The 22,387-nt window shown below is 37.7% G+C and overlaps 1 protein-coding gene and 1 pseudogene across 4 annotated transcripts in view; both read right to left on the reverse strand.

The window, feature by feature from the left end:
- VPS13B (vacuolar protein sorting 13 homolog B) overlaps positions 1 to 22,387 on the reverse strand; it is an 890,836-nt gene that overhangs the window by 246,546 nt on the left and 621,903 nt on the right. The gene's annotated exons all lie outside the window — the stretch shown is intronic.
- LOC136328562 (tigger transposable element-derived protein 1-like) lies at positions 227 to 21,990 on the reverse strand (annotated as a pseudogene).

Here is a 22,387-nt window from a genome sequence, read left to right on the forward strand (position 1 = left end):
CATAAAAACAAATGAGGCACCGATTCAAAATTATTCGTATTAAAACACCAAAGAAATACTTGAGAAAAAGGATCAACTGTACATTTCTAACATTAAAATATACTCTTGTCAGTCTTTCTTTCTTAGAACTAGTAAAAATTAGTATAAATAAAAATGCCTCTTTAAAGAATTAGTACTCTTTACAGTGAAATTCCAAGTAGTACAATAAACTGTTTCTAAGCTGACGTCACGGAAATGGCGCCGTGAGCAGCGCGTCCGACAGCTCTCCCCTAAATCACAAGAAATTTATCAACTAGAAACAGAAAAATTTATCCTCGGAGCATTCCGGAGTTCCACACAAACTGATAGCGAAAGGACTGTTATCACTTGAATCTGAGAGACGAGGGTGTGGAGGAATCTACCACAGGGACGTTCTTTCAAACCGCAAGGAAGTGCGCCTGTGGTGAGTCAGCCCATATACTTGGGAACCGCGAGCTGCCGCGAGCAGCCGCGCGCGAGCCCGGTCCGGTTGAGCACCGCTGACGTTCCCAGCGGCCCGCACACTGCGAGTGGGGGTCTCCGGCCACCGGTGCCCTGAGCGCCCCATTCGCGCGCGTGCCTTGGGCATTCCACGCGCCCAGGGCGCCTTGCTGGCCCGCACACCCAGGTGCTCCATTATCCTGCGCCTGGTGCGGTCCAGCCGCCAGCGGCAGGGCGAGCGGGAGAGGCTTGGGAGATTCTCTCCGTGGGTGGGGCACCTCACCCAGCCATTCAAGCTAACAATCAAGCGTTGGGGGAGGGGCGCGCGCAGGCAGCCTAAAATACCTTTGGAAGCACAGCTGCGACCCAATCACTGAAATTAGCTTAACCCATGAAATCTGCGCACCCTCGGTTCTAACTGATAAGATCTCTCTCAGTTCAGCGATCCAAGACAAGAGGCGTGATATTTTTTAGTGCCTCTCGCTAAAGGGGCGGGGGCAACTTCTGATTGATAGAGCCTCCATATTCAGGGATAAACGCTAACAAGAAGGACTTGGCAGATAATAAGGTCTATACTACACTAGTCGTAAGCAGAGAATAGTGCCTCTTCTTCCCTGCAAAAACAGGCTACAAAGTGTGGAAAGCCTGGGTTGAGAGGTCCAACTAAATGATAGGCGCTGAACAGTCACCTTGACAACAATTGACTCCCACCCCCGCTTGATTACACTGGAGGCCCTGACTGTCAGAGCCTTTCCCAAAGCCTTGCACTGAGTGGGGATAGAGTGGGGATTTCCCAGCTCTTTGAGCCTCTTACTCCCCAGGCAGAAGCAGTTGCAGCCTTATAGCTGGATCACCAGACTGCTAATTCAGAAAGGGGGGACTAGGAGAGAGAATCCAGGAAAGCAAACTCTCTCATCGTTGGACCCTGCAAACGCCAACAAGCCTTTACTTCCAGCAAGACTAAAGCCAATTATATGACATTGCCATAGAATCCCATCAACTGCAAATCCCTACCTAAGAGTGACACAGGGGCAGAGCCTGGGGTACAGAGTCACCGACCAGGAAGAGGGAGAGAAAAGAAAAAGGAAGAAGTTAACCTCTCAAAATCAAGAAAAACCCACAGACTTTACAACTTGATCCACTAATTTTTTTTTTTTGTTGTTGTTGTTTGTTTCTTCTATCTTATTGCCTTTATTTCCTCCACCTCGGTCCTTCTATTCTCTGCCCATCTTATGCTTCCCCTTTCTTGAACGACACTACCCATGAGTGTTGCATTTTATTTTTCTTCTTCATCCTCACCCTCCTTTAAGGTTATACTCCAAAACACTTAACTCTCACTCTCTCCTCTTTTGTTTTTTTTTTGTTTTTTGTTTTTGTCTTGCTTTATTTTGTTTTTTTCTCCTCCTATTGTATTTCTTCCATTGTTTTTCTCTTTTTCTTATTTTTTCCTTTCTATTCGTTTTTTCTTTTCTCATTTTACTTTCCTCCCATATAATCCTCAATCACGAACAAATTAGTTAATTTGGGACTCAAGGCTTTTTTTTGGCTTTATTTCTCTTTTTTGCTTTTTTTTTTTTTTTTTTTTTTCTTGTTTGTTTATTTTTGTGGCATTTTGGGTCCTCCCAACCCAAGGTCTCCATTGTATTTAGTCTTCGCTCCACTTAATACAACAGATTTTTACTTATTATTTTTATTTTTTCTTCTTTATTTTTCTTTTTTGGTCCTTTTTTCTGGTTCCCTCTTATCCCTCTCATTATATCTCTTAGTTGACCATCACTTACAAGCAAATCATCTTATGCTTGTCTAAGATTTTCTTCCTTTTTTTTTTTTTTTTTTTTTTGCATTTAGTAGGTTCCTACTCCCTTTTTTTTGCCCCTTGAACTCTTCACCCCAAATCAGGCCCTCCATTATAGGCACGATATTTCCCTGAGGAGGGGAGAGGAGGGAAAGAGAAGAGAGAAAAAAAAGGGGGAAATAATAAATTATTACTGTTTTTTTTTTGTGGGGTGTTTTACCTTTTTTTTTTTTTTTTTTTTTTTTTTTACTTTTTACTCTTTATTAATTCTAATTAGTGCTATCAACAAGACCACCCTCAGATGCCGATAAGAAAGAGGAAATCGAATATTATGGATACAAAAGAAAGAGAGGTAACACAAATAGATATGGAAAAATCTATGGAGAAAAGACTTAACATATTGGAAGCCTTGGAGCTAAATGACAGAGAATTTAAAATAGAAATCTTAAAAATACTCAGAGATATACAAGAAAACACAGAAAGGCAATATAGGGAGATCAGAAAACAACTCAATGAACACAAAGAATATATTACCAAGGAAATTGAAACTATAAAAACAAATCAAACAGAAATGAAAACTCAATTCACGAGCTGAAAAACGAGGTAACAAGCTTAGCTAACAGAACAGCCCAGATTGAAGATAGGATTAGTGAAATAGAAGACAAACAACTTGAGGCACAACAGAGAGAAGAAGAAAGAGACTCAAAAATAATAAAAAACGAGAAAGCCCTACAGGAATTGTCTGACTCCATCAGAAAGAATAACATAAGAATAATAGGTATATCAGAGGGAGAAGAGAAAGAAAATGGAATGGAGAATATACTCAAACAAATAATAGACGAGAACTTCCCAAGCCTGTGGAAGGAACTAAAGCCTCAAATTCAAGAAGCAAACAGAACACCAAGTTTTCTTAACCCCAACAAACCCACTCCAAGGCACATCATAATAAAGATGACACAAACCAATGACAAAGAAAAAATTCTCAAGGCAGCCAGGGAAAAGAAGAGTACAACATATAAAGGAAGGCCTATTAGATTATCATCAGACTTCTCAGCAGAAACTCTACAAGCTAGAAGAGAGCGGACCCCAATATTTAAAGCCCTGAAAGAGAGGAACTTTCAGCCACGAATACTATACCCATCAAAGCTATCCTTCAAGTATGAAGGAGATATAAAAACATTCACAAATACAGAAAAGATGAGAGAATTTATCAACAGAAAGCCCCCACTCCAGGAAATACTAAAGGGGGTTTTCCAACCAGATTCAAAGAACAAAAGAAAACAACACCACAAGTAACAGCTCCACCAAGAACACAATAAAACCAAACTTAAACTGTGACAACAAAGGAAAAAAAGGGGGGAGAGGATGGAGATTAACAGTAGCAAAGGATGATGAAGTGCAGAAATACTTATAAGATAGTATTGAAGATACTACAATGAATAGTACAGAAGATACTACAAGATACTACAATGAAGATACTACAAGATAGTACAATGAATATGGTAGGTACCCTTTTCATTACTTAATGGTAACCACCCTTAAAAAAACCACCACAGCGGTAGAGCGTCGGCCTAGCGTGCGGAGGACCAGGGTTCGATTCTGGCCAGGGCACACAGGAGAAGCGCCCATTTGCTTCTCCACCCCTCCGCCGCGCTTTCCCTCTCTGTCTCTCTCTTCCCCTCCCGCAGCCAAGGCTCCATTGGAGCAAAGATGGCCCGGGCACTGGGGATGGCTCTGTGGCCTCTGCCTCAGGTGCTAGAGTGGCTCTGGTCGCAACATGGCGACGCCCAGGATGGGCAGAGCATCGCCCCCTGGGGGGCAGAGCACCGCCCCTGGTGGGCGTGCCGGGTGGATCCCGGTCGGGCGCATGCGGGATTCTGTCTGGCTGTCTCTCCCTGTTTCCAGCTTCAGAAAAATGAAAAAAAAAAAAAAAAAAAAAACACCACAAAAACACTTGACTTAAAAAAGGTAGCAATAGAGGAAAGAAGTATGGAACACAAACAAACAAAAACAAATGATAGAAAAACAAAAGAGAAGAATCAAACTAGATACAAAACTAACAGAAAGCAATTTATAAAATGGCAGTAGGGAACCCACAAGTGTCAATAATTACACTAAATGTAAATGGATTAAACTTACCAATAAAAAGACACAGAGTAGCAGAATGGATTAAAAAAGAAAATCCAAGTATATGCTGCCTACAAGAAACACATCTAAGCAACAAGGATAAAAACAAATTCAAAGTGAAAGGCTGGAAAACAATACTCCAAGCAAACTACACCCAAAAAAAAGCAGGTGTAGCAATACTCATATCTAATAATGCTGACTACAAGACAGAAAAAGTACTCAGAGACAAAAATGGTCATTTCATAATGATTAAGGGGAAGTTGAATCAAGAAGACATAACAATCCTTAATATATATGCACCAAACCAAGGAGCACCAAAATATATAAGACAGCTACTTATTGACCTTAAAACAAAAACTAACAAAAATACAATCATACTTGGAGACCTCAATACACCGCTGACGGCTCTAGATCGGTCATCCAAACAGAGAATCAATAAAGATATAGTGGCCTTAAACGAAATACTAGAACACCTGGATATGATACACATCTACAGGACACTTCATCCCAAAGCGACAGAGTATACATTTTTCTCTAGTGTACATGGAACATTCTCAAGAATTGACCATATGTTGGGCCACAAAGACAATATCAGCAAATTTAGAAAAATTGAAATTGTACCAAGCATATTTTCTGATCATAAAGCCTTGAAACTAGAATTCAACTGCAAAAAAGAGGGGGAAAAACCCACAAAAATGTGGAAACTAAACAACATACTTCTAAAAAATGAATGGGTCAAAGAAGAAATAAGCGCAGAGATCAAAAGATTTATACAGACAAATGAAAATGAAAATACGACATATCAGAATCTCTGGGATGCAGCAAAAGCAGTAATAAGAGGAAAGTTCATATCACTTCAGGCCTATATGAACAAACAAGAGAGAGCCGAAGTAAACCACTTAACTTCACACCTTAAGGAACTAGAAAAAGAAGAACAAAGACAACCCAAAACCAGCCGAAGAAAGGAGATAATAAAAATCAGAGCAGAAATAAATGAAATAGAGAACAGAAAAACTATAGAAAAAAATCAATAAAACAAGGAGCTGGTTCTTTGAAAAGATCAACAAAATTGACAAACCCTTGGAAAGACTCACCAAGGAAAAAAGACACAGGACTCAAATAAATAAAATCCAAAATGAAAGAGGAGAGATCACCACAGACATCATAGATATACAAAGAATTATTGTAGAATACTATGAAAAATTATATGCCACCAAATACAACAATCTAGAAGAAATGGATAAATTCCTAGAACAATACAACCTTCCTAGACTGAGTCATGAAGAAGCAGAAAGCCTAAACAGACCAATCAGCAGGGAGGAAATAGAAAAAACTATTAAAAATCTCCCCAAAAATAAAAGTCCAGGCCCAGATGGTTATACCAGTGAATTCTATCAAACATTCAAAGAAGACTTGGTTCCTATTCTACTCAAAGTCTTCCAAAAAATTGAAGAAGAAGCAATACTTCCAAACACATTTTATGAGGCCAACATAACCCTCATACCAAAACCTGGCAAGGATGGCACAAAGAAAGAAAACTACAGACCAATATCTCTAATGAATACAGATGCTAAAATACTAAACAAAATACTGGCAAACCGAATACAACAACATATTAAAAAAATAATACATCATGATCAAGTGGGATTCATACCAGAATCTCAAGGATGGTTCAACATACGCAAAACGGTTAACGTAATACACCATATCAACAAAACAAAGAACAAAAACCACATGATCTTATCAATAGATGCAGAAAAGGCTTTCGATAAAATACAACACAATTTTATGTTTAAGACTCTCAACAAAATGGGTATAGAAGGAAAATATCTCAACATGATAAAGGCCATATATGATAAACCATTAGCTAACATCATATTAAATGGCACTAAACTGAAGGCTTTCCCCCTTAAATCAGGAACAAGACAGGGTTGTCCACTCTCTCCACTCTTATTCAACGTGGTGCTAGAAGTTCTGGCCAGAGCAATCAGACAAGACAAAGAAATAAAAGGCATCCATATCGGAAAAGAAGAAGTAAAGGTATCACTTTTTGCTGATGATATGATCCTATACATCGAAAACCCGAAGGACTGCACAAAAAGATTATTAGAAACAATAAACCAATACAGTAAGGTCGCAGGATACAAAATTAACATACAAAAGTCCATAGCCTTTCTATATGCCAACAATGAAATATTAGAAAACGAACTCAAAAAAATAATCCCCTTCACGATTGCAACAAAAAAAATAAAATACCTAGGAATAAACATAACAAAGAACGTAAAGGACCTATATAATGAAAATTACAAAGCATTGTTAAGGGAAATCGAAAAAGATACAATGAGATGGAAAAATATTCCTTGTTCTTGGATAGGAAGAATAAATATAATCAAAATGGCCATATTACCCAAAGCAATATACAAATTTAATGCAATTCCCATCAAAATCCCTATGAGATTTTTTAAAGAAATGGAACAAAAAATCATCAGATTTATATGGAACTATAAAAAACCCCGAATAACCAAAACAATCCTAAGGAAAAAGAATGAAGCTGGGGACATTACAATACCTGACTTTAAACTATATTATAGGGCCACGATAATCAAAACAGCATGGTATTGGCAGAAAAATAGACACTCAGACCAATGGAACAGAATAGAAAGCCCAGAAATAAAACCACATATATATGGTCAAATAATCTTTGATAAAGGGGCCAACAACACACAATGGAGAAAAGAAAGCCTCTTCAACAAATGGTGTTGGGAAAACTGGAAAGCCACATGCAAAAGAATGAAACTCGACTACAGCCTGTCCCCGTGTACTAAAATTAATTCAAAATGGATCAAAGACCTAAATATAAGACCTGAAACAATAAAGTACATAGAAGAAGACATAGGTACTAAAATCATGGACCTGGGTTTTAAAGAACATTTTATGAACTTGACTCCAATGGTAAGAGAAGTGAAGGCAAAGATAAATGAATGGGACTACATCAGAATTAAAAGTTTTTGCTCAGCAAGAGAAACTGATATCAAAATAAACAGACAGCCAACTATATGGGAACTGATATTTTCAAACGACAGCTCAGATAAGGGCCTAATATCCAAAATTTACAAAGAACTCATAAAACTCAACAACAAACAAACAAACAATCCAATAAAAAAATGGGAAGAGGACATGAACAGACACTTCTCCCAGGAAGAGATACAAATGGCCAACAGATATATGAAAAGATGCTCAGCTTCATTAGTTATTAGAGAAATGCAAATCAAAACTACAATGAGATACCACCTCACTCCTGTTAGATTAGCTATTATCAACAAGACGGGTAATAGCAAATGTTGGAGAGGCTGTGGAGAAAAAGGAACCCTCATTCACTGTTGGTGGGACTGTAAAGTAGTACAACCATTATGGAGGAAAGTATGGTGGTTCCTCAAAAAACTGAAAATAGAACTACCTTATGACCCAGCAATCCCTCTACTGGGTATATACCCCAAAACCTCAGAAACATTGATACGTGAAGACACATGTAGCCCCATGTTCATTGCAGCACTGTTCACAGTGGCCAAGACATGGAAACAACCAAAAAGCCCTTCAATAGAAGACTGGATAAAGAAGATGTGGCACATATACACTATGGAATACTACTCAGCCATAAGAAATGATGACATCAGATCATTTACAGCAAAATGGTGGGATCTTGATAACATTATAAGGAGTGAAATAAGCAAATCAGAAAAAAACAAGAACTACATGATTCCATACATTGGTGGAACATAAAAATGAGACTAAGAGACATGGACAAGAGTGTGGTGGTTACCAAGGGTGGGGGGGGGAGGGAGGATATGGGAGGGAGGGAGGGAGAGAGTTAGGGGGAGGGGGAGGGGCACAGAGAACTAGATAGAGGGTGACGGAGGACAATCTGACTTTGGGCGAGGGGTTTGCAACATAATTTGATGACAAAATAACCTAGACATGTTTTCTTTGAATATATGTACCCTGATTTATTAATGTCATCCCATTACCATTAATAAAAATTTATTAAGAAAAATAAATAAATAAATAAACTGTTTCCAAATCGTGATTACTATTCATTAAAACGATATTTTATGTAGGAGTAATTTATATTGTTTACCCTTGTCATTATAAAACTGATTTATAGGTTTCTGGATAGTAAGAAAGAGGGAAAAGTTATGAAAGACAAAAAAAAGTAAACTAAGAGAAATGTATGCCATTCACAATGTTTATTTTCCTCTACAACACGACTTGAAACAGTGGTAAATATAAGTGATCAAATAAAATGTAAGTATTAAAGCCCTTGAAGGTAGATTTTTCCTTTGTGTAGGAAAGGCTACTCACTCTCAAAATTTCCCATCAACAACACCCTCTGTGGAGAACAAAACCCACCTGGTGACCGCAGCAGTTACTATCACCTTTCAGCACAACTGCAGACCTTCAGTCCTACTCTGTTCCACCTCCTTAGGTCTCCCAAACATCAGTTTGTGATATGCTATTAGGGACCTACAGGTTTCACTTGCTTTTTCATTGGAGTAACAATGGGAAATGCAAGACAAAAGCCAAATCCTCCAACCCCCATCTTATCACCAAACATAACCAATGGTAGTATTTTAGTGCATTTCCTTCCACTCCTTTGCCCTACCTGTGCAAGGGTTCCTGCTAGCCCACCGCTCTATGGTTATAGTCAGACTGTATAGACAAATTTGTAACCCAGTTTTTCTGTGCTAATATTCTCTTCATAAATGCCATTGTGAAAAGCTGCACAATAGTTCATTTATATAATTAGACATTTAAGTCTTCAATTTTTGACAAAAATATATGACAAATATCTAATAATATTTCCTTAGGACAGGCTCCTAGAAGTAGAATTACTAGGTAAATGTATGGAAAAAGTTTGAGGTTATTGAATATTGTCAACACCTTTTAAAAAGGCTGCACCAATTAATATTACCACCAGCAATGGAAAAGTATTCCCCAAAGTACTGGCTACTAGTTGTCTTTTCTAAGGCTATTATTTCTTAATTGGATTGGTAAATATAATATCATTTTTTCATATACTAAAAATTATTGTAAGTTGCATATGAAAATGTTAAAGGAATAAAAACTCAATACAACGATGTCAGAGTCATTAAACATTTAAAATAATATTTTTTGTTTTATTTATTTTTAAACTTGTTAAGGGAGATACGACTCGCTGTTAGAAAAATCCAGCATAAGCTATTTGAAACAAAAACAAGTCCCCCCGTTCTCTGAAGACACCAAATTCTTTTAAACAGTATTCTCTTGTTACCATCCTGTGTCCAGGTCTGGAGTGTCATTCTGATACTGTAGCTGGCAAACATTTAGCTATCAATTAATACTTAGAACAAATGACACTTGTCTGAGAATTGTTCTCTTGTTCTATTCCTTCTTGGTGACTTTACATATATTTCTATTTTAGAATGTATTTTCTCTTAAAATGTTTTGTGGTGGCAGTATCAGATAGTATTAAAACAATCTGTAGGCTTTGGAGTCACAGATGTAAGGTCAAGTCTAAAATTTTCTAACGCTATGAGTTCAGACAAATTACAAACCTCTCTAAGGCTAAATAACCTCATCTGTAAAATGGAGATAACAAATCTTATCTGAAAGGGTTAGTATAAGGATTCCGGGAGCCAATGTGCCTAAAAAGATCAGCACAGAGCCCAGTATATGCTAAATACCCCTAAATGGGCAACTGTTACATTTGTCTCTTTTACCCAATGAAGGACTGCTAAGTGGACTGGTTCTACTTCTGGGGATCACCAAGAAACTAGTACAGTGCCTGGCACACTGCAGAGGGGATCCATAAATGCTTCATATGTGAGTTTCTGATAAAATATTAAAGGGAAATGAAAAAGTATGCCCTGCAGACTAGAAATAAATGATTGTTAAAATGTAAATATATGTGGGGAAATATATGTGGAGAAAACAGATTTCTCCATATACTATGCTCTTTTAAGTGAGAGGAGGGAAGATAAACTCCTGCATGCGCCCCAACCAGGATCTGCCTGGCAACCCCCATCTGGGGCCAATGCTCTAATCAACTGAGTTATCTTTAGCACCTGAGGCTGATGTTCAGCCCTACAGAGCTATCCTCAGTGCCTGGGGCTGTCACTCGAACCAATCAAGCCACTGGCTATGTGAGAGGAAGAGGGAGGAAAGGGGGAAAGGGAGGGAAAGAAAAGTAGATTGTCATTTCTCCTGTGTGCCCGGACTGGGATCGAACCCAGGATGCCCATATGCTGGGCCCACACTCAATCCACTGAGTCAACCGGCCAGGGCCAGATACTGTACTCTTTAAAGTCTTTACAGACATTCATGGGTTCTTTCTGGATCTGCATCCTCCCCTTGTGGTCTGATCACACTTAAGCAATCACCTCAGCCTCTGCTGGGTCCTTACCTTCACACTGAGGACATTTATACCCAACCCACAGAGTTGCTGCAGTGTTAAGTGAGTTAATGCATTGAACATACACAGTAAGCACTCAATAAAGGGTATGTTAAAAAAAGAAGTCACTTTCTTTGCAAAGAATTCCTTAATCCTTCCCGATGATGCCTGTCTCTCCAGCTTCTATGCTTGTACAAAAAAACTAATATTATTATAGCACTTTTTACATTGTGTTTTGTCTCAGAGAGTGAGAGCATTTAAGAGATGGAAATAAAATACCTTTGACTACATTTGTTATTTACTAAATGTTGTTAGCACATTACACACATTTTCTTCACTAAGTGTTACAACCCTTTAAAGGGGGTACTGTTATCCCTACTTTACAGCTGAGAAAACGCAGGCGTAAGAAATTATCAATAGGTCCTAGGGCATATCTCTAGTAGGCTATGGGTAAAAAAGAGCACATTAGTGTTCTCAGCACACACCATACTGCTGGTCACATAGTGGAGCTCTACTATATGCAGACTGAATACACGAATAAACATTTTATTTTAAAAATCAGTGAAATAAAAATTAAGACAATTATCAAAATGACAGTTTAAGTTTAAAGCTTTTAGTCATCCCTATCATAAAAATTTAAACTATAGCTCCAAATTGATTGCCAACTAGGAATTCTAAAGTAAAACGAGAAAAAAATAACATCAAGTACATAAGTAGTCTAGGATTTACTCCCCATGTTTTGAAGCATTACAAACCAAATATCTGTATGCAGTATGATTGAAAATTCCTTTGAGTTCTATGGCAAACTCAAAATAAGAAATAATTTTTACTACTTTTGTTCTCTAAATCAAAAAGGCAACCATAATTTACTACAAGAGTCTATACAGTACTCTCTATGCACAGAGTATATATTTTCTTCTTATGTACAGACTCTATTTAAAATCTTATCTCTCCTTTAAAGTGAATTAAGGGTACCCAATCAGTGGTAACATGACAAAACCACCTGCAGGTGAAGATAAAAATAATTTAGTGTCCAGCCCTATTACATACTGAGATTGCCATATTAGACTCTAGCAAATGTCAAGTGGCCCAATCAGAGATGTAAATAACCAGCAAGGGCAGGGTGGCAGCTATCAGCTTGGGTCACATGGGTTACTGAACAGAAGTCAGCTGGTAACTAATTCTAGTCACTACTGAGCAAAATGGAATTTGAACCAATGACCCGAGATGACAGACTCAAACTCCTATAGGAAAAAAAAAAAAAAAAGAGGTACAAATTTCCCAGTACTTGAGAACTAAATTCTTACAACTGGGTTAAAAGCCAAGATTTCCTTCATTTTCCTAAGCTTCTGCACTATTTGTAGAACTGAAATAAATAAGCTGATGATTTTTGAGACATTTAGAACTTCATTTGTTTGTCACCAGTCACTGCAGATTTATAGTGAAGAGTATCTGGCCTGCTATTAGGTAAGTTTTATAATTAATTTTGTGCGCTAAGCCTAAACCTGGGCATCAATTTACTATTCCTTTGTGGAAAAAGAAAAGTTCACAATGCAATAACTCTGAAAATAACTTTTGCTTTATTATTTGTCCAAGGGGACTAATAACTTAAGTTGTCAAAAATAGCAATATCGGCTTGCTGTGAGTGCAGCAGAAACCTGCATCTCGGGGCAGTGCTGTTACATCAGCTCTCCCGCTCTTTACCTAACTCATTTAAAATGAACAATAAAAGTTTTCTTTAATTAGCTACTGGTGTGCATTAACATGATCATGATTAAACCATAAAAACCAACTGTACATTACTCTGGTCCTCTCTTCCATATGTTTTGAATTACTCTGTTTGAAAATGTACTTTGCGTCCCTTTTAAAAGTTCGACCTTCTGCTTTCAGAGAATTAAATGCATATTACTGTAGTGAAGAAGATAATGTTTCAGACCTCCAGGCATATATTAAACACACTGGCAGCACTTGAGACAAAATGCTTTACTTATTAGATACTTCCTATTCTAAACAGTGTCATCAAAGGCTAAAAACAAAATCCATATAAAAGCTGCACAATGCTTCCACACAGAACCTGTGCCAAAATCCCTGTACTTTCCAACTAATGAGGAAAGGATGTGTACTCTTAACATATGAATGTAAGATTTTCCAAGCATTCACTTTAGGAAACTGGGCTATTGATTCCATATGCGTTATGTTAAATGAAACTGTATTGGTAAAATAACCTTTAAGATATCTGGCATGATAACTGTAATTAAACAATATTCAAAAGACTAAAACAAAAGGGAATTTGGTTCCACAATGGCTAATTAAAATAAAATGAAAAAACACAGCATGTCATCTCTCAAGATAAATTGTTATTGTTCAAGAACTATTTAAATACTGTTAAAATATACTTTTAGATAAAATCTGAAAGAGCTGGAAAAATATTTGTGGCTTAAAAATGGATAGTTTGGTGAAGGAAAAAGTATAGGACTCCGAAATTTTATGCGGAGATAACAGCTTTAAAGACTTGAGCACAACCAGATGGTACTTAAATCAGAAAAATTCTACAGTTTCGCTATCAATGGGTTTCAATATGAGAAGGTTTTCAATAGCTCGGAAAATATGTCAAGCTGATAGTTTACTTCTTAGATCATTTCAGCGCATTTTCCCATCCTTTCCCGGCTATACGGGGTACGGATACTAGCCACCTTGGAAGAGGTGCTGAAAGTTCGAGTCATAGCGAGGGCACTGCAGCTAGTTCCTCCTGTTAATGTACTGAGATAGGTTGGTTTATTAGCTCACACTGGAGTCTAGGGAAAGCCACAGCATCTCAGGAGTGGTGGCGAAAACCACACTTGAATATGTGCCAGCATCAGAGGATGCATGAAAATAATTTCAAATGAAGTTCTTCAGCAGCATTTTGGAGTGGAGAAAGATAAGTTTGATTGATTGAAACTTCTTGTTTGCCCATATTGACCTTTTTATGAGCACATTCAGAAGTCAGCCTCATTAATAAAAGAGCTGCAAATAAATGGATATTTAAATTTTAAAAGAAAAATATTTGGAAACCAACCTGTTGAGAATTAACAAGGACTAAAAAAAAATAATTATTTTTTGATGGCTGACAAGAAAGGGTAATTCAGAATCTATTCCAATATATTAATTCAAATTATCTTTAAAAAACGTCTTTTTAAGGAAACCTTAACTGTACATGAAACAAACATATCAACATATTTTTACCTTCCTACCATAATTATGGTTATATGAGAGCAAAACTGAAGTAGTATTTCCAACATGCAACAGTTATACTTTAACCTTGATCAAAATATCTTTTACCAATCATGAGATCATTTAAACATCTTATAAATTATCAAAAAGTCAAGTGTGAAACCACAAGATTACAGTGATATTCACATCTATATATCATGGTGACATCTGTTCTAATTTTACTGCCCTCGCTAAAATGAAGTAGTGTTTTCATGAAAGTAAACATTTTGTCAATCTTACGAAATCAAATACTACAATAAAAAATTAGTTACAATATTTTAATGGTTTTAGATATTAAAATTACAGAGGAAAATTTTTACAGAGAGAAAAAATGATGTGCCTGTCTGTTGAAACATTTGCAAACATACTCTTGAGCTGGGTCTTTTAGGAATGCGGTTTGGGGCTAAGACGCGGCGGCCCTACCGAGATTGGTGGTGGTATGCTTTTAACACAGACAGTCCACACTGGAAGCTTTAGATAAACAGCAAATTGTTGTAACACCCAGGTATACTTAATTTCAACCTGATGGATTTATTTAATCAAGCAAACAACAAAAGAATATTTTTTGTCTCAAATTTTCCGAGTTGTCTGCATTACTCTTCATAAACTTTTATTGTTTTATACCACTGCGACTCAGTGATGTGCTAAGTACAACTTATCCAGATACATTAAATTAAGTAAGAGGATTTTAAAGACTAAATTGACTTTGATTACCAATCTTATTTTTTATTTAAAACAAACAAATAAGCACTCTGTGCACTTGGGTACTACAGATATGGAGTGCTAGAAAACAAGCTTTTTATATTTTATTTCTCTAAGCCAAATGTTATACAAGATCCCACATAATATAATTGTTCCCAGTTGAAAGGCAAAAAACGTTTTCACAATACTGCAGTAATTTTGCAAAAGAGCAGAACTAATGATACCCATCATTGCCTAGCAGATAGAATGGACTACAGTTTCAAGTTTTCCCTTTCATGAAGTTACTTTTCTGGCTCTTTGAAGTAACACTATGAGGCCACTACTGCCTGCTAAGTATCAATTCAAATATTCACATTTCAAGACCAGTGCTAACTGCAATAAAAGAAGCATGGAGATAGTTTAGGCAAAGTTGTGTTTTATCGTAGTCTGTGTTTGGTCTATTGTCCTTATTTAAGTTGAAAATCATGAAAAGGCACCAGTTTTAGTGCTAAACTGTCTATAATACCTAGATCATTATCAGTGTCTGTTTCAGTATGATAAACCAAACAACAAAAATGTATACACACCGACCTACCCACATAAGGAAGTTCAAACCCTATTGAGATTTTATCTGCAGTGTTGACCTTTGGAATTTTGTGTCTGCTTTTTCTGTTATACATACATGATTTCACAGCATAAGCTTGTTTTCAAGGGCTTCTAAATTTATGAGAAAAAACACTAATTTCAGAAGAAACTTTGTATATAAGATCTTAACCCAGAAACAGTTCAAACTCTCTCTCCTTCTCTTTTACCATGTATAAAATTGGAATAGGTTGGTAATTTTTATTCAAGGAGACTAGATTTAATGAATTTATACTAAATTCTAACTTTGTTTGTTTTTTGTAATGAATTCGGTTTTTAAAAAAAATAAAACTTCACACGTTCTGGGAACTTTGGGATCTTAATCAAAACAGATGCCTCAACAAGAGAAACAACAACCTGCTTTGAAATGGCCGTGATGTTAATTCTTAAAAAGTGGCTACTGTGTGTGCAAGGCAACAACTCTTCATACTGATGAAATCCAAAGTTCATTCCACTGATGTCAATGTGGAAACCATTTTGTCCCATGGCTGCTTCAAGATTTTCAATAGGATTAAATCAGCTGCAAGTCCTCATTATATCAGCGTTTACAATTGTGTCTGAGTTGGGAGTCTGTTTCTCATAGAATTTTACTCAGAGACTGATTTAGATTGGCTCCTTAGGGCTAGTCTGATTTTACTAGAAACAACTGTATCACATCAGCCACTCTCATAAACTTGCCATAAGACTGAATCAGCCCTTGACCCTGAAGAGATGAAAGTTTACCGAGCCTATGCACTCTGTGTAATAGTCACAGGAAAGTGCATTTAGTCTCTGCAGCAATGCAAAAGAATACACTTATTAACTATTTCAGTGGGCCTTTGACCTGAAACTATAAACTTGATTTTCTGATAAGAAAACTATAGTTGAACTTAGAGAAATATCAATCAATAAAAATACATACAAATACTTATCTGATTATTTTATCCCTCAAATCACATATGCCCCTTTTGTGAAACTATGTAGGGCTTAAGGACAAAGCAAGAGCATGCTTTAAAAACTAATTTTCCCCTAATATTTGGTACAGTTGAAAAATAATAAAAATGGTTTAAGCATAGTCATAATTAACTTTATCCAGTAGCTCATTTTCAGTGCTATAACGCTGATGGTTGATGCTAGTCCGTTTTGCACTAAATCCGGGCAGACGGTGGAGGGACTGAGAAGCCAGGAAGCATAGGAACATACCTGTTATTGGAGGCTCGCAAAGACAGGAGAGTGAATAAACAAAACAGGAAAATCGCTAATACACAAAGGAAAGCCTGCTTTTTGCAGTGAAGGGCAAGGGGGCAGAAAAAGGGCACCTCGCAGTGGTGGGACAGCGATCTGGGAGAATCGCCCCTGAGGGAAAGCACCCGCAGCCTTACTTAGACTTTACACACCTGTCTCTGCCACATGCTCACGCAATAGTCAGGCAAAGTGCCTGCAGCCGGTAAACCAGAGAGCAAGCCTAACACAGCAGTTTCCCCAACAACTGCCATATAGTTATTTAACAAAAATATTGAGCTGGTATTTATTATTTTATTCTCCATTTATTAAATCTAAACAAACATGGTACAGTTAACTGTGGATTCTCTACCAAGTAAACCTGAATCTCAGTATTCTCTAGTATGTATCTGATTTTATTGAAGTTCATCAAGCCACTATAGAATAATCATTTACAAACTTTTATTGGCTACCTTTTAACTTCATGATGGCAGATCAAATCCAATCTGAACTAATGCCACATGATTCTCTGTTATGTTATCAATACCTTAATGATGCAATGGTCAAAATGGTCAGGATGTTAGAAACATTTGTGTGCTGTCGAAAATTCTTATTTTCCATGAGAAAAACTTTGCCCTTCTTTACTACTGCACAAAAATCATGACAAGGTCAAAATGACCCTCCATACAAACTGTTTTGATCATATCGACCTCTCACTTCAATTATTTATCATTTGCAGTATTCTCGAAGTTAGGTAAATGTTCCTAACAATAGCTCTGGTCAGATAGCCCTACAACATCAGTGAATTTTCATATGCCGGTAAGTCCCAAATAATTCCTAATGTTCTAAGAAAGCAACTTTCTATATATTAGTGAAGGTAATCTAACCTACACTTTAAGAATATCACTGGTCATGAGGGACTGCTTGAATAAAAGTTTAAAAGTTTGAAAGATCTTACTTCTTCCCAAATATCAAGCACCATCTCTACAAACATTCAAGCAGTAACTAAGTATGGAAACTCATGAGAAATCTATCAAAAAGCTATGAATTAGAAAATAAATTTTCATCAAAGCTGGCATATGCTTACTAGATGATCTTATCAGAGTGTCTATTGCTAATGGTAAATTTTAGTGTAGAAGATCACATTCACAATCGTATTACCAAATAAGCACCAATAAAGAGTTCTTCTAGGCCTTTAAAACTTACCTCATTGTAAACAGTTAAAAATAACATTCCTATTTTTAAATGTATTATTATTTTTTATTGAAATTCCTAGAGTGACATTTGTCAATAAAATTATATAGGCACTGGCCAGTTGGCTCAATGGTAGAGCATTGGCCTGGCGTGTGGAAGTCCCAGGTTCAACTCCCAGCCAGGCACACAGGAGAGACTCCCAACTGCTTTTCCACTTCTCCCACTCTCCTTTCTCTCTATCTCTCTCTTCCCCTCCCACAGCCAAGGCTCCATTGGAGCAAAGTTGGCCCGGGTGCTGGGGATGGCTCTATGGCCTTCGCCTCAGGAGCTAGAATGGCTCCAGTTGCAACAGAGCAATGCCCCAATGGGCAGAGTATTGCCCCCTAGTGAGCTTGCCAGGTGGATCCCCGTCGGGCGCACGCGGGAGTCTGTCTGTCTCTCTGCCTCCTTGCTTCTCATTTCAGAAAAATACACACACACAAAAAAACACTATACAGGTTTCAGGGATATAATTCTACAATACAACATCTGTAAATTGTGTTGTGTGTTCACTACCGCAAGTAAAGTCTCCTTAATCATCATTTATTTTTAAGGTAACATATTCAGTCAGGTATGGTTAATGTATGAACTTTAGCTATAGTAATTTTATTGGGATAAAATATTGGGCTTCTTGAAGAAAGAGTCAATGTCAAAATTATTGAGCAAAATGTAAAGTAAAAACAACAAATTCTCAACAAATTCTTATTGAGCATCTACAGGCATACCTTGGAGATGCTATGGTTTGGTTCCAGAACACCACAATAAAGCAAGTATCATAATAAAGCAAGTCCTATGACTTTTTTTGGTTTTCTTGTGTATATAAAAGTTATGTTTGCACTATAAAGTTATGTTTGTATTAAATGTACAATCGCATTATGTATAAAAAGTGCACATACTTTAATTAAAAAACATGGCGCCTGACCAGGCGGTGGCACAGTGGATAGAGCACCCGATTGGGATGCAGAGGACCCAGGTTCGAGACCCTGAGGTCGCCAGCTAGAGCACAGGCTTATCTGGTTTGAGCAATGCCAAGGTCGCTGGCTTGAGCAAAGGGTTACTCGGTCTGTTGAAGGCTCATGGTCAAGGCACATATGAGAAAGCAATCAATGAACAACTAAGGTATCGCAACGAAAAACTGATGATTAATGCTTCTCATCTCTCTCCGTTCCTGTCTGTCTATCCCTCTCTCTGACTGTCTCTGAAATAAAAAAACAAAACAAAACAAAACATATGGTGATGAAAGATGATTTGACTTTGGGTGGTCAAATCACAATGCGATACACAAATCATGTATCATAGAAATGTAGACTTGAAACCTGTATAATCTTACTAACCAATGTCACCCAAATAAATGTAATAAAAAATACTTTATTGTTAAATTTCTAACCGTCCTCTGCACCTTCAGGAAGTCGTCATCTTTTTGCTGGTAGAGGGCCCTGCCTTGTTCATGACTGCTGACTGATCAGGGTAGTGGCTGCTAAAGGCTGGGGTGACAGTTTTTATTAGCTACCCTTTAACTTCATGATGACAGGTCAAATCCAAACGAAAGTAAAGCTGCATAATAATTCTCTGTGAGTTATAATTTCCATTAATACCTTAATAATGCAATGGACTTGAAATGCAAAATGGTCATGAATACAAAGAAGTCTTCCACACTGATTGTCTCCTTCCTTTCATGAACAGTTTCTTTGTAGCATTGATGCTATTTGATAGCATTTACCCACAGTATAACTTCTTTCAAAATTGAGGTCAATCCTCTCAAACCTTGCCTCTGCTTTATCAACTCAGTTCATGTCAGGGATCCCCAAACTACGGCCCGTGGGCCGCATGCGGCCCCCTGAGACCATTTATCCGGCCCCTGCCGCACTTCCAGAAAGAGCACTTCTTTCATAGGTGGTCAGTGAGAGGAGCATAGTTCCCATTGAAATACTGGTCAGTTTGTTGATTTAAATTTACTTGTTCTTTATTTTAAATATTGTATTCGTTCCCGTTTTGTTTTTTTACTTTAAAATAAGATATGTGCAGTGTGCATAGGAATTTGTTCATAGTTTTTTTTATAGTCCGGCCCTCCAACAGTCTGAGGGACAGTGAACTGGCCCCCTGTGTAAAAAGTTTGGGGACCCCTGGTTCATGTAATACTCCAAATCCTTTGTTATCCTTTCAACAGTCTTCACATCAACTTTACTAGGAGTGGATTCTATCTCAAGAAACTACTTTTTTGTTCATTTATAAGAAGCAACTCCTCATCTGTGAAATTTTGATCATGAGATTGCAGCAATACAGTCATATTTTTAGGTTCCACTTATAATTCCAGCTCTCTTGCTATTCCTACCACAACTAAACTCTTAAAACAGTCATTGTGAGAATTGAACTCCACTTCTTCCAAACTCCTATTAACGGTAACCTCTTTACATGAATCACAAATATGCTTAATGGCATCTAGAATGGTGAATGCTCTCCAGAAGAATTTCAAATTACTTTGCCTAGCTCCACCAGAGGAATCAATATGCAGGTATAAACTTAAATCTTTTTTTTCAATAGTAAGACTTGAAAGTCAAAACTACTTCTTGATCCATGAGTTACTGAATGAATGTTGTGTTAGCAGGCATGAAAACATTAATCTCATTGTACATCTCCATTAGAGCTCTTGGGTGACCAGATGCAGTGTCAATAAGCAGTAATATTTTGAAAGGAATCTTTTTTTTTTTTTTTTTCTGAGCAGGAGTTCTCAAAAAGGGCTTAAAATACTCAGTAAAACATGTTGTAAACAGATGTGCTGTCATCCAGCACATTTGTTGTTCCATTTATAGAGCACAGGCAGAGTACATTTAGTATAATTCTTAAGGGCCCTAAGATTTTTGGAATGGCAACTGAGCTTTAACTAAAGTCACCAGGTGCATTAGTCCCTATCAAGGGAGTCAGCTTGTCCTTTGGAACCAGGCATTGACTCCTACCCTAGCTATGCAAGTCCTAGATGGCATCTTCCTCCAATGGAAGGCTATTTCAGTTACATTAGAAATCTGTTGTTTAGTGCAGCCACCTTCATTAATTATCTTAGCTAGATCTGGATAATTTGCTGCAGTTCCTATATCAGCAGTTGCTGCTTCACTTGCACTCTCTCTCTCTCTCTCTCTTTTTGGTGAAAGAGATAGAGAGAGAGGGAAAGATAGGAAGGGAGAGAAATAAGAAGCATTAGTTCTTTGTTGAGGCAACTTAATTGTTCAGTGATTGCTTTCTCATATGTGCCCTGACCAGGGGGCTACAGCAGAGCGAGTGACCCCTGGCTCAAGCCAGCAACCTTGGGCTCAAGCCAGTGACCATGGTGTCATGTCTGTGATCCTATGCTCAAGCCAGTGACCCTGTGCACAAGCCGGTGAGTCTGCACTCAAGCCAGTGACCTCAGGGACTAGAATCTGGGTCCTCTGGGTCCCAGTCTGATGCTCTATCCACTGCATCACCGCCTGGTCTGGCTTCACTTGTACTTAAAAAAAAATTATTTATTTTAGAGAGGAGAGAGACTGTGTGTGTGTGTGTGTGTGTGTGTGTGTGTGTGTGTATGAGAGAGAGAGAGAGAGACAGAGAGAGAGAGACAGAGAGAAAGGGGGAAGGAGCAGGAAGCATCAACTCCCATATGTGCCTTGACCAGACAAGTGCAGGGTTTCAAACTGGCAACCTCAGCATTCCAGGTCGATGCTTTATCCACTGCGCCACCACAGGTCAGGCCTTCACTTGTACTTTTATGTTATGAAGATGGCTTCTTTCCTTAAACCTCATGAACCATCTCTGCAGGCTTCTAACTTTGCTTCTGCAGCTTTCTCGCCTCTCCACATTCATAGCACTGAAGAGCACTATGGCCTTGCTCTGGATTAGGCTTTGGTTTAAGGGAATGCTGTGACTGGTTTGATCTTTTATCCAGACAACTGAAACTTTCTCGATCTCAGCAATAAGGATGTTTCCCTTTCTTATCATTCATGTGCTCGCTGGAGTAGCACTTTTAATTTACTTTAAGAACTTGTACTTTGCATCACAAGTTGGCTGTTTGGCACAAGAGAACTAGCTTTGGGCCTATCTTGGCTTTTAACATGCCTTCCTCACTAAATTTAATCATATCTAACTTTTGATTTAAAGTGAGAAATGTGTGGCTCTTCCTTTCACTTGAACACTTATAGCCCATTGCAGGGTTATTAACTGACCTAATTTCAATATTGTTGTGTGTCAGGCAATAGGGAGGCCCCAGGAGAACAAGAGAGACGGGGGTCAGTAGGTTGGTGGAATAGTCAGAACATATACATTTGTCAATTTAGTTTGCCAAAAACAATTACAATAGCGACATCAAAGATCACTAATTACAGATCACTATAACAAACATAATAATAATGAAAATGTTTGAAATATTGTGAGAATTACCCAACTGTGACACAGAGACACGCAGTGAGCAAATGCAGTTGGAAAAATGATGTGGACAGACTTGCTTAATGCAGGGTTGCCACAGACCTTTAATTTGTAAAAAATGCAACAGCTGTAAATTAAAAAAACCCACCCAGGTATGCCTCACTGTGCTTTCAGCACTA

This window comes from Saccopteryx bilineata, chromosome 3 (assembly GCF_036850765.1).
Source record: "Saccopteryx bilineata isolate mSacBil1 chromosome 3, mSacBil1_pri_phased_curated, whole genome shotgun sequence".
Taxonomy (NCBI): Eukaryota; Metazoa; Chordata; class Mammalia; order Chiroptera; family Emballonuridae; genus Saccopteryx; species Saccopteryx bilineata.